A 12,829-nucleotide genomic window follows, 5' to 3' on the forward strand; every position below is an offset into this window, starting at 1 on the left:
ACAACGACGACGTTTTTGGTACAATTCGAATTTTAATATAAAAATTAATCAAATTAAATTTAAAACAATTTAATAATAAGAATAACAATGACGACGACGACAACGACAACGACAACAACAACAACAAAAACGACAACTAGGACAACCACGACAATGACAACGACGACAACAACAATGACAACGACGACATTTTGGTACAATTCGAATTTTAATATAAAAATTAATTAAATTAAATTTAAAATAAATTAATAATAATAAGAATAATAATAACAACAATGAACGACGACAACAAACAACGACGACGACGACGTTTTTGTACAATTTGAATTTTAATATAAAATTAATTTAATTAAATATAAAATAATTTAATAATAATAAGAATAATGACATCGACGACAACACAACAATAACAACAATAACAACAACCACGTTGACGACAAAGACGACCACGAATGACGATGACGACAACAAATTAAATTTAAACAATTTAATAATAATAAGAATAATAATGTCAAAGACCATGACCACGATGTCCACAACGACAATTCGAATTTTAATATAAAATTACGGCCACAATGACGACGAACAACAACAACAACAACAACAACAACAACAACAACAACAACGACAACACAACAACAACAACAACGATGACGGCAATGACAACAGTAACAATAACAATAACAACAACAACAACAACAATAATAAAAATAAAATAAAAAAAGAGGAAGAAGGCAGCCGGCGACTAAGGGCTTAGCCCTTAGAGGCTCTCGCCACGGTCCCTAGCTAGGGCTCGACAACCTTAGCTGACCCTCCCACGCCTTTTCAGCTACGGTAGGGAGGTGGTGATGGCGGGAGCTGGCAGCGGCAAGGGCTAAGCCCTCAAGTTGTCCTCTTTCTCCTCCTTCTTCTTTTTTTTTTTTTTTTAAATTATTTTAAATTTAATTTAATTAATTTTTTATATTAATTATTTACTCACGTCAGCGTGCAAAACAACGTCATTTTGTACTTGGCTCACCACATCAGCGTGCAAACAATGTCGTTTTGCAATTGGCTTGCTGAAATATCGCCACGTTAGCATTTTAGCCGGATTTTCTCACCGTTGGCACTTAACTAATCATTTTTCTTCGATTTTCGCACTTAAGTGTCATTTTCCTAACTTTGGCATTTAAGTGTCCCTTTTGTGTCAAATTTTGGCACTCTAGGTGTCCTAGGGTCAATTTCTTCACCGACATGGAGGGATTCACGATCCCTAAAGACAAGTATTTCGGCACCAACCATCCCATGGTAAAGAAAATTGTTAAATCCATGACGGGTGTCTGCTCCTTGAAAATTTAGAAAAACCTCATACGAAGATCCAGATAATGTACGTGAACTCGTCCCTTTCTCCATCGTGGGATCTCTAAACACCACAGATTCGAGGATCGTTTGCTTTGGGTGTGCTTGGATCTGAGTGAGGGCTGTCAATGTGATAAGCTCTCAGTCCCTAGCGTCATGAAGGTAGGGAAAAAACTCCAAATATCCCTTGAGTCAATATAGTCAATGCCTTGAGTCATCCGAGAAGTTTCCTAGAAAATTTCCTAAAAGTTTCCATGAATCAATCAATGTTTTGAAGTTTCTAGGTCCCATTCATCTAAAAGCAAATATAAAATCTGAAACCTAGCAACAAACGAAAGTGACAGCACAAATTGATAGATTCATGGCTTTAGAAACTCACTTGTTTAGGTCTTATAGAGTTCCTTTTATGAATGAATGAAAGTACTATTTCATCAAAAAAAAAAAAGGATATAAAGTGAAACTAAAATAGAGCAGAAACATGGTTTTTGAGTTTTTCTTTACTTTAATCATATTAGAGAAAATTTCAAAAAAACTCCCATTCATATCATATACGCTTCTCTACTTTTGGTATTTGTAGGATGTTCATCTTTAAAGAAAAATCCTCAAGTAAAAGATCAAAGTACCCCTTTTTATTATGAAAATGTATTTTATGTGAAGTAATCGGTAAATCTGCATTGCCAAATGCAATATGCATGTCGTTTTAATCGGCACTTAAATGTCGAAGATACTCAATATTAATTGGCTTATCATATCACAATTTACTATCATGTGATGCAATTATTACTTGACATTTTTTTTCTATTCTTTACCATAATATTTCTCTCTCTCTCTCTCTCTCTCTCTCTCGAAGATACTCAATATTAATTGGCTTATCATATCACAATTTACTATCGCATGATGCAATTATTACTTGACATTTTTTTCTCTTCTTTACCATAATCTCTCTCTCTCTCTCCTCCCACCATATAGCCGATCACCATCACCATCTCGGTCCCTGAATCACACCGCCACTCCCCCAATTGACCCCATCATAGCCTCTACAAGTTAGCCTCCACCTTTGTCATGGCCCAGCTTGAAAATAGAGGTGTCAATCTCAAAGCAACAACACTACCCAAACAGATCTATCGTCGAGCTTGAGCAATTTGGGCATGCACCAAGCTAAATGCCGTGACGAGCTCGAGTCGAGCTCGATCCCACGATGGGCCGTTGTTGATGCTAAAGAGAGACAGAGACAGAGACAGAGAGAGGTGACCACAGATGTTCGTTAGTTGGAAGAGCGACAGTGTGGCGGCTTATAAGGGCGGCCATCAAAGCTCGCTTGAAGCAACGACTTACACATTGGCGGCCGGCTGGGCTTCTAGCCAATTTTTGGTCTAGCCCAACCTTTTAGGCATGGAATTTCCAAGCCCGAATAAAAAGCCTGAACTCGAAATAGACTACCTAGCCCGTCTATTATTATTTTGGGCTTTTGGGTTCCGGTCGGACTCGGCCCAAAAGGTGGTGAACTTTTTTAAAAATTGCAAATATTTTGCTCCCTTTTAAGTGCCTTCTCCTTCCCAAATTTGCAAATAATTTTCATTCTTTTAATAGTACAATAAATTAATTTGTTAACTTGTAGAATTTCATTTTTTTAACTAGGATTACAAATATTAATGAATACTATAAGGATAACAAAAAAAAAATTAGGCAAGTCAGTTCATTTCAAACTGGGGGAGCATGGTCCTAGTTGGACCGGTTTACCCCCTAACCCTAGGACCAACTTGCACAGTGTTGGACCTCAATTTCTGGAACCAAGGATCGACCTTATTGAGTCTAGGACCAAGGACCGAACCGACCTTATAGGTTTGGTCTGATTCTAAGGTCAACCCAGGACCAATTGATATCTTGTTGTTTCATTTTTTGTACTCTTTGAAAAGATGACCGAGGACTGGACTAACCCAATGAGTTTGGCAAACGAGTGAGGTCAACAAAGAGAGGTGAGCAGCAAGCGTTAGGTGGAGCAAGCGTCAAGCGGCAAGCAGCGCGAGCGACCAAAAGCAAGTAAGTGAGTGCCAAGTGGTGAGCAAGGAAGTTGTTTCTTTCAATTTTGACAAATTGAATACTAAGAGGACATAGAAGACGGAAGAGAACAAGTACTAGAGGAGGATATCATGAGAAACTGCTTATGTCGTTTTGGACACCATGAGAACTCATCACAAGACATTTTCCTCATTTGTAGATTATGGACATTGATGTCATAAAAGACATTAAAAATCTAAGCTATTAAAGAATATTGTAAAATTATTTGGACTTTTCATTAAGGAGCCATTCAATGCTGTTGACACCGTTTGACTTAAAGTTTCTCTATATAAAAAAATTATAAATAATATATTGTATATTATATATTATATATAACCGAGGATTAACCTATACAGTGCGGGTCTAGGGATCTTAGGACCAAGGACCAACTCAATCGCCCTATGAACCAGACCAAAACCGACAAGGTTGGGCCGGTTTAGGGTTGACCCTAAACCGATGCTCACCCCTATTTCGAATTACACAATGCAAGGCTTGAAAGCCCAACCCCTCTTGAAATATGCATAATAAAGCTCATATCCATCTTGGTCTATTTGGGCTATAGGTTTTCAGGCCAAGACAAATTTATTTACTTTCAGCCAAAACAACATTGATTTTATTTCACTTAAGCCACATAAATGTCATGCTATGTCAACATCGTTTGCTTTCTAGAGTTCATGTAGGTACATTTTTAATGATGCTTGTGGACAAGGGGTGAATATTTCACATAAATACGAGTTGGGGATTTTTTATATCACAGAAAAAAGTTTAGGATAAATGTACCAATTGGTATAATTTAGGCATTTTGATAGCTTTTACCACTTTTATTTTCACTCCTACCAATCTCACCTTCAATTTTCCTTGCTTCTCCCAAATATGGAAAAAAATCTTCCAATTCTTTCCACGTGCTTTCTTTCAACACCTTTTCCACATTTCCTAGCACACGCTACAGTTGAAATGAATGGATTCCCTTCATTTTAAAAAATGAAACTACATTTAGATTTGGCGGTGGATAATCACTTTTTATTTGTATTGAATTTGAGGGGCTAATGCCAATTGAACTTAAAAATCTCTTGATTAACTCTATCTTGGAACAGATATAAATAGTAGGGATAAGGGTGGGGCTAGTTTAGGACGACTATCCTTGTCTCAAACCTGTCAAAAATCCATCTCATTAAAATAACCTCATCCCCATTGAGTACCCTAGTATGCCATTGTACTATTTTCGTAAACAAATTTCTTGCATGGGTATATAATAAGCCACTTCAAATTTGCAAGCACAATCATTTATTCAAAATCTGTGCATTGCATATCTTCAGCTAGAAGATTTGCAGGATCGCAATATTAGATTGAAAAATGTTTAAGATCGATATGATAGAAACCTTGAAATATAACAATCCTAGAATGAGGAATCATCCTTGAAATAGTGTGTTGCTGAAAATGTTGGATTATAACCAATCTTTGTCTTGGACTTCAAAAATTATGTAAGTAGCCACAAGTTTTTTTAATTGGTGAAAGGTAACTTGGAAAATGATTTATTGAGTTCAAGTTTTGAGCTAATTATCCCATAAAATAAATTTCAAATCCATCCATATTCTTGAAATGTTCCAATAAATTGGCCAAAATTAAAAAGTTGCAGGACCTCTTGAGAGGGCAGTGGATTTGGAGCCTGCGGTAGCGCTCCTTCTCCTTGAGAGGGCACCTGCGGCAGCGCTCCTTCTCCTTGAGAGGGCACCTGCGGTAGCGCTTATAATTGAATCAACCATTTAAAATTTTTAAATAATTATTCCTCTTTTTAAGACCACTATAAAAAGAAGAAATAGTGAATAGCAAGTGTTATATCTGTGAATTTTTATTTCTTATAAATTAGAGACACCGACGTGGAAATTAAGAGTCATAAAAGACCTGGCAAATCTTAACTTTATCTAAATTCTGATGGCATAGTTTGTGGATTAAGCAGGCTTGCTCACCACAAGCAAAGAGAGCCTCTTGAGTTTGACCTTAGGAGGGCCCCACAAAATGGGCTAAGGTCCAATAAAAAGAGTGAAAATTGTTTTCCACATAACATCACTTCTCAATAACTTTGAAATGATTTTAGGAATATCTATGAATTTTTCGAACACTCATGACTTTCTACTCATTGCATCGACATTGATACCACTAGATCTTTTAAATAACAAACCCCAATTAATTTAACAAGTGCAAGAGTCACAATGAAAGAAATTTGTCTAATTATGTTACGACCTAGTTTGACAAGGGCAATGAGTGATGGTAGGGGGCAAATAGCCTAGACAAGAAGCGACTCCTAGCAAGTTACCAGGATGGCAAATGAGTAAGAATGAACCCAATTGTGCATCAAATAAAGCGAGACAATTTCGTTGTGTGTGTGTGTAAAAGCTGGAATTAACTTACAAATATGCCTTTTGATATGATGATAAGTTTTGCATTGCAACCCCAAAGCTAAGCGTACTTAGGTGAGAGCACTCTAAAGATGGGTGACCTCTTGGGAAGGTTGCCACCTAACACGTATTTGCATTTTATTTGAATAAACATACTTGCATAGGATATAAAAGTTAAGAAAATCATTGGATCAATTTAAAGATTAAGTACAAACTCTAACTTGTCTATTAATGTTTCATTCCTTCCTTTTGTTTTGCTTATTGTTCTGAAGTCTAGCTAACTTTAGTACTCATAAAGAAATTTGAGAGAGTATTCATGCCTATCTAATGGGGGCAAAGTCCCTATCAGGCAACTGAGAAGATATCCTAAGGCTTACAATAAGTTGGGTTCCTTCTCCTAATAAGCTAATTTTTTGGGACGAGTTCTTCCACTCATTGTAATGCATTAACATGTTATCAGAGCTACTCCTTGGGCGCCACCTTCTGGCACTTTATTCTCGAGGCTGCGGTCCCTTGTCAATAACCTAACATGTCGGCCTGGAGGCCTTTCTGCAAGCTCACAAATTCCTTGAAGAAGGGGAGAATGAATTCCACATTAGGCAACTAAAGAGATATTTTGGACTTATAATGGATTGAGTTTCCTCTCTTGGTAAGTTAATTTTTTTGGATGAATTCTTCCACCAATTGTAACATATCATGCCCTCCTCATGTGGCACTCATTTTGCATGTGTGATTACAAGCATAACAAAGATACGACATGGCGTACCCTCAGGCCCTCATTTTACACATAAGTTTTGAATTATTCACTTAGTACATTCACTTAATTATAAGATAGAAAAGTAATCTTATTTTGTATAAAGTTTAAAGTTTGTAATATATTCCAATATTTGATATTTTGAATTGAGTGAATTGACAAAATAGACGTTTCTATGTAACTTATAATAGTAATAGTTAGATATATAATTCCTATTACTTCTTTTGGTCTTCATAATTCTTGCCACTTTAATCTACGTCAATACTAAATAAAAAAACAACTGGTTATTTATTTATAACTTGAGTTATTTTATCATTATATTTATTTATTTCATGCGTTCTAAATACTGTTTACTCTTCTTCTTTTTTTTTTTTTTGGGGGGGGGGGGGGGTAGAATCTTAAGAATAAAAATATTACACAATCTATCTTTCCATAGAATATGAGCAATTCATTCAACCTATTTCCGGCTTTTGAAATCAGATTGTTTCAAAAATATTGTATACAATTCAACCAACTCCACTTGATTGAGATTGAGAGTAAAAAAAAAAAAAAAAAAACCTAGATTTATATCAAGATACACTTATTTTGAAATTAAAATATTTGAAGGAGTCAATAAGGATAAGGTTCTTGAGTTTTAGCTTATCAATTTGTTGTATCACCCCCATTCTCTTTCATTTGACAATCAAAATAAAATTCAAAAATAATAGATAAAGAGAAACGATCTTGAATATTAACTCAGGACATTAGAAAAGATTGAAACAAAACTATGTAAAGAAGACACGCAAAATAAGCAAATCCACCTACTCTAAAATAATATAAATTTGAATAACGAGATAACATAACAAAAGTAGATTTTTTTTTTAATTTATGTATTTTTTATTCATGCTTTTGAAGTACATTCAATTAAACATAGCTTATTTCATTCAAAAGAAACCGCTTTGTTGAAATAAAAAATGTAAATAGAGACTCATTTAATTCAAAATTGAAAAATACATTAAAGAGACCTACTTAAAGAAATAATGGATAAAGTGAGCTCTAGCTTATTAGGTTTACAAAGTAAACATAAAACACATTGTCTTCCTACTCCTTCCGATCCAGATTCTTTTATGGATGTACCCAATGAAAAAGATGGAAAATCAGTTTTACTAAATTGTATGTGTTTTTGTGCAATAGAATATTATCATACTACAGCATAATGAACATGATAAGCACAGATGAAAATTCATTTAAATTTTAGCAGACTGAAATTTCAATTGATAACTTAGCATATTCCAAAACTTCCGAAAAAAAATGATGAAGTTGCCAAGACAGATAAATAACCTAAAAACGAAAAATGTAAGCTGCTCTAGAATTTAGTTATCAAATATATTATACGGTTACTCTCCATACCCCTATTAGGGTCGATATTATCTACTTCAAAACACTGTTCAGACTTAACTTTATCTATTTGTGTTTCCCCTATTTATCAAATATGATATTATAAAATCTTTATTTCTCTATATATATATATATATATATATATATATATATATATATATTATTGTGAGTCTCCTTAAATTATGATATTTTAATTTTACCAGAGATAAAAATAATTATCCAATAAACCTCCTCTGTCCTATTAATCATAATGTGCTATATGTATCATTGGTGGCGCTACTAATAATAATATAAAAAGTAAAAAATATAAATATAAAGGAGATCCTACTAGATCAACCTCTAATTTCATACAAATCTTAATTTTGCTATATATGTTCCTTTTTTTTTTAGCTTAAATATTTTAATCGAGGCTGTTCAAGCACCATAACAAATGTCACAATGGTTGCATATCAAACGATTTAGCAATTAAACTTTTGAATTCCTTATCCTACTACATGTAATCCCTTTTGGTGCTTGGTAGTAGATCAACAGTTCCATGATTCTATCTTACATGTTATAGTTTAAAGTTTGAACCCTTCACATTTGTATTTAACACATCAAATCTCCTATCTAATCTATTCTTTTAGAGATCTTGATTCTAGATCTGTCGAATTAGGCTCAAATGACTGAGAATTGATTATATGTCATCTTCTAGACAAGTGAGAAGCAAAAATGTAGGGACTGCAAAAAGAGGAAGAACAAAATATTTTTGCTTGTATGAGATAACCTACTTCAACAGTGTCCCACCAATAGGATGATTAGGAAACAAACCCATAACGTTTTCGAATTGGAATTCGATCAATTCATCACAATCGCAAAAATTAAACTCAAGGCTTAGGATAACGTTAACATCCAATTTGCCAGAATCGTCATCTTTCATTTTGAATCTTTAGTAAATATATTATTATATTATCTTTCATTTTTTTTGTTATAAGAACCCCAGACCACAGAATCGCCCTTCTTCATTCTCTCATCGAGCCAAAAGAGAAGAAAAGTTAAAAATGGGGAAGTTCAGTTTCAAGAGCCTCATGGCCGCATTCGCTGTTGCGATTTTCGTGTGGTGCATAAGTTGTTGTGAGGTTTGCAATGCTAGAGAGGTTACTGATCGGAGATCCCATGCAGCAGCCGCCGCCGACGATTCTACCACAAGGAGCTCTTTATGGCTGTGGAGAGGACGCTGGAGGATTCCTCACTTCCCTCTCCCCCCTTTCCCCTTCTACCGTCCGTGGCCTTACTTGCCCTTGCCCCGTTGGCCCTATTTGCCTCACCCCCGCCCGGTTGACCCTCGTCACGATCCCCATCGCCAAGGCCCTCGCCATGGTCCCCCAAAGCAAATACCACCGCCAACACCAATGGTGGACCCGACATTGCGGCCACCAGTATCAATACCACCAGTGGCAGAGCCAACACCATCGCCACCCCAAGCACCGATAGCCAAGCCCACACCTCCGACTTCACTAACACCTTCGGCATCACCGACGCCACCGGCTGTGCCAACACCTCCGGATTCACCAATAGCTCCGCCATCACTGACGCCACCGGCAGTGCCAACACCTCCAATAGAGCCAACACCTCCGACACCACCAACACCATCAGTGCCGAACAACTCTACCACCTTCAATGTGCTAGATTTTTGCGCCAATGGCAATGGGAACACGGATGATACAAAGGTCATACACTTGTGCTCTACCTCATTTTCTATATCTTATACTCTTTAAGTTGTTCCAGAAATGTCCTTTAGATATCATGTGATATTTGTTTAGAATGCATTACTAAAAGAAAAGAAGAAGATGAAACTATGATGCAAACTAAGTGTCCTGGGTAGCACTTTGCCTCGCTTCATTAAACTAAACACTAATGTCTAGAGGGTTCTAAACCGTAAAAGTTTTGAATAATGTCTAGAGGGTTCTAAACCGTAAAAGTTTGAATAGTCTTGCCAAATCACTTGACTAGACAAGTTCGGTAATCAAAATCTAATCCCTAGCCTTGCTTAACTGAGAAGGCACTAGTCAACATAAGCCTAACTATTAATAACAAAACCTAATTGCTCCATGATCTCTTGTTGACGTTAAGATTTAGCTAGATAAGCAATTGAAGTTTTTATTTTCCTTCTGTTGCGTCTCACAGGCATTCCAAGATGCATGGGCAGCTTCATGCGACGTGGAGGCATCAACGATGGTGGTTCCTGCAAACCATGTCTTCCTTGTTGGGCCCATCTCCTTCGTGGGTGAACACTGTCAAGAAAACATTATACTCCAGGTACAGATATATCACAACAAACGAGAGGGAAAATATTAGAATTGCGCATTCTTTTTACAAATCTATTCAGATAACACAATTGCACAGGATCTCACCCAAAAAAAAAAAAAAAAAATAATACTTTTGTTGTAATCCGTTCTGATCAACACTATGGTTTGGATATTTTTCAGCTAGACGGGACGGTAGTTGCTCCGACGGATCCCCAGGTTTGGGGTGGCGAGCATTGGCTTCACTTCGACAAGCTGAGTCGCTTCACATTGCAAGGAAGCGGAACCGTCGACGGCCGAGGCTCCGTTTGGTGGCGCCGCTCACAGTCTGAGGATCTCAATGATGACCTTCTCGATGTCGATAATGATGCCGACGATGGAATGGACTTCGAGGACGCCGATACACAGGTGACAAACGCCTTCGACGGTGGCTTCCGCTCTGCTAATTAAAGATGTTTCAATTTGACGCCACTATTTTTTTGTGTTTGGACTCCACCAGATTCTTTAAACCGTCAATAAGATGCTAATTTGTCTTAAAAAGACCATGTTAATCACAACAAATAAATTTTCCGAATTATGAACAAGCGCAAATTCTTGAGATGCAAAAATCTAGAGATGCCTATAGTCCATGACTTCTTATTTTTGTGTGATTATCGTCTCTAATTCCGTTTAATCTTGCATTTGACTTATTAAAAAGTATATTTTAACGTTATTTTTTCGAGTATTTGTGTGCGTAATTTACCTTATGATTTAATTGCAAAATTTTTTACTTGAATTCGCACACGATTTTGATTTCCTTGAACTTATTAATATTACAATTGGGAAGTAATCACTATACTATATCTGTGTCGTTGGGCTTGGGTACCATATGCATTTTCTTGCAAAATCATTGCTTGAGAATTCGACTAATCGTGTTTCCATGTCTACTCTTTTGTCGAACTTGTGGCAGGCGAAAGAGGAGTTGAGTTCAATGCCCCGGAACAAACCGACCGTAAGAGCCACTAACCGATCATCCCTAGCTATAATCGCCTGAGTTTTTTTCCAAATTGTGTGATCATGCAGAAGATTGATATGGTCTCCTCTTTCTTTTTCATGGCTTTGGTTGATCAGGCAATGAGATTCGATCACTGTCTCAACGTCACGTTCAGCGGCATCAAGATCCAGAACAGCCCCAACTTCCATCTCACGTTCGACCACTGCGTCGGCGTTCTCGTGCGCGACATGAGCATTTCGTCCCCGGGCGACAGCCCCAACACCGATGGGATCCACCTCGGGAACTCCCAAGACGTTACCATCCACGATGCTACTCTCGCCTGCGGTAACCACAATTTCCGCGAAAATTTCATTGGAAATGCATAGATATCGAATGTTACGTTTCTTCAATCTAGTAGAATGCTCGACTTGGATTCTGTTACCGTGTTTCATACAGGGGACGACTGCATTTCGATCGTCAGCGGATGTTCCAACATTAACATACATGACGTGCACTGCGGTCCGGGGCACGGGATCAGCATCGGAAGCCTAGGAAAAGACCACTCCAGAGCATGTGTGCACAACATCACCGTTCGAGACGTCGATCTGCAAGGGACGACGAACGGTGTTAGGATAAAATCGTGGCAGGTAAAAGAAAAAATTGCGTCCTGAACGACATTAAAACATGAACAGCCTTGAAAATTGACAATTTATAATGTCCTAGCTTTTTTAATGTCTTTTTACGAATGATATGTGTCGGATGCAGGGTGGGTTAGGATCCGTTTATGGAGTGAGGTTCTCGAACATTCGAGTCTCCGAGGTCCGATGACCCATCATCATCGACCAGTACTACTGCGATCATGCGACGTGCACGAACCAGTCATCGGCCGTGGCGGTGCGAGACATCGCTTACGAGCACGTCTCGGGGACGTACACAGAGAGGCCGGTGGACTTGGCTTGCAGCGACAGCATGCCTTGCGAGGAAATCACCCTGTCAGCGATAGACTTGAGGCCGTCATCGCAGAAGCCCCCCTCTCATGACGACAGCCCCTTCTGCTGGCAGACCTTTGGGCAGCTGACCACGCCGATCTCCCCGCCGATCGACTGTGTGCAGATCGGGAGGCGGTCTAGCAACGGGATTGGGTCGGGTCAAGACTCGTGTTAGAGATTATATACATATATAGTTTTATATAGTTTTCTCTCACGGAGTCTCCTTTGCTTGTTGACCCCGTTTACATGTTGTCGGAGTTTTGTTTAGGGACATCAACGCTTTCATATAATAGAAATTTTTTCTAGGTTTGCTTCCTTGTTTCAGAGCAAGAGCTTTAAGAGGCTTGGCAAAAGGTGTGTGCAAGGCGTGCCGTTCCCACTATCGTTTCACCCGCCGACTCTACCGGTGATAGATTATATTAATTATATAGATTATATTAATTATAGCTAAAGTTCATACTAATTATTATTAATTTGTTCATATTTTTATGTAATTCTAACACAAATTACAATTTTTTGGCATAATTTTATATTATCGCATATAATGTACTAAAAGATATTTTGTTTACGTATTGATGTAAATATTTTTCGAAAAATGATCACTTGTATCGCTTAAAATAATTAATGAATAAAAAATATCTTCATCACCCACCAAAATA

At 37.4% G+C, this 12,829-nt stretch overlaps 1 pseudogene; it reads left to right on the forward strand.

Moving 5' to 3' along the window:
* The first annotated feature begins 8,963 nt into the window (after window positions 1-8,963).
* On the forward strand, window positions 8,964-12,345 carry LOC120290626 (annotated as a pseudogene).
* Window positions 12,346-12,829: the final 484 nt, after the last annotated feature.

Source organism: Eucalyptus grandis, chromosome 2, assembly GCF_016545825.1.
Source record: "Eucalyptus grandis isolate ANBG69807.140 chromosome 2, ASM1654582v1, whole genome shotgun sequence".
NCBI classification, from domain to species: Eukaryota; Viridiplantae; Streptophyta; class Magnoliopsida; order Myrtales; family Myrtaceae; genus Eucalyptus; species Eucalyptus grandis.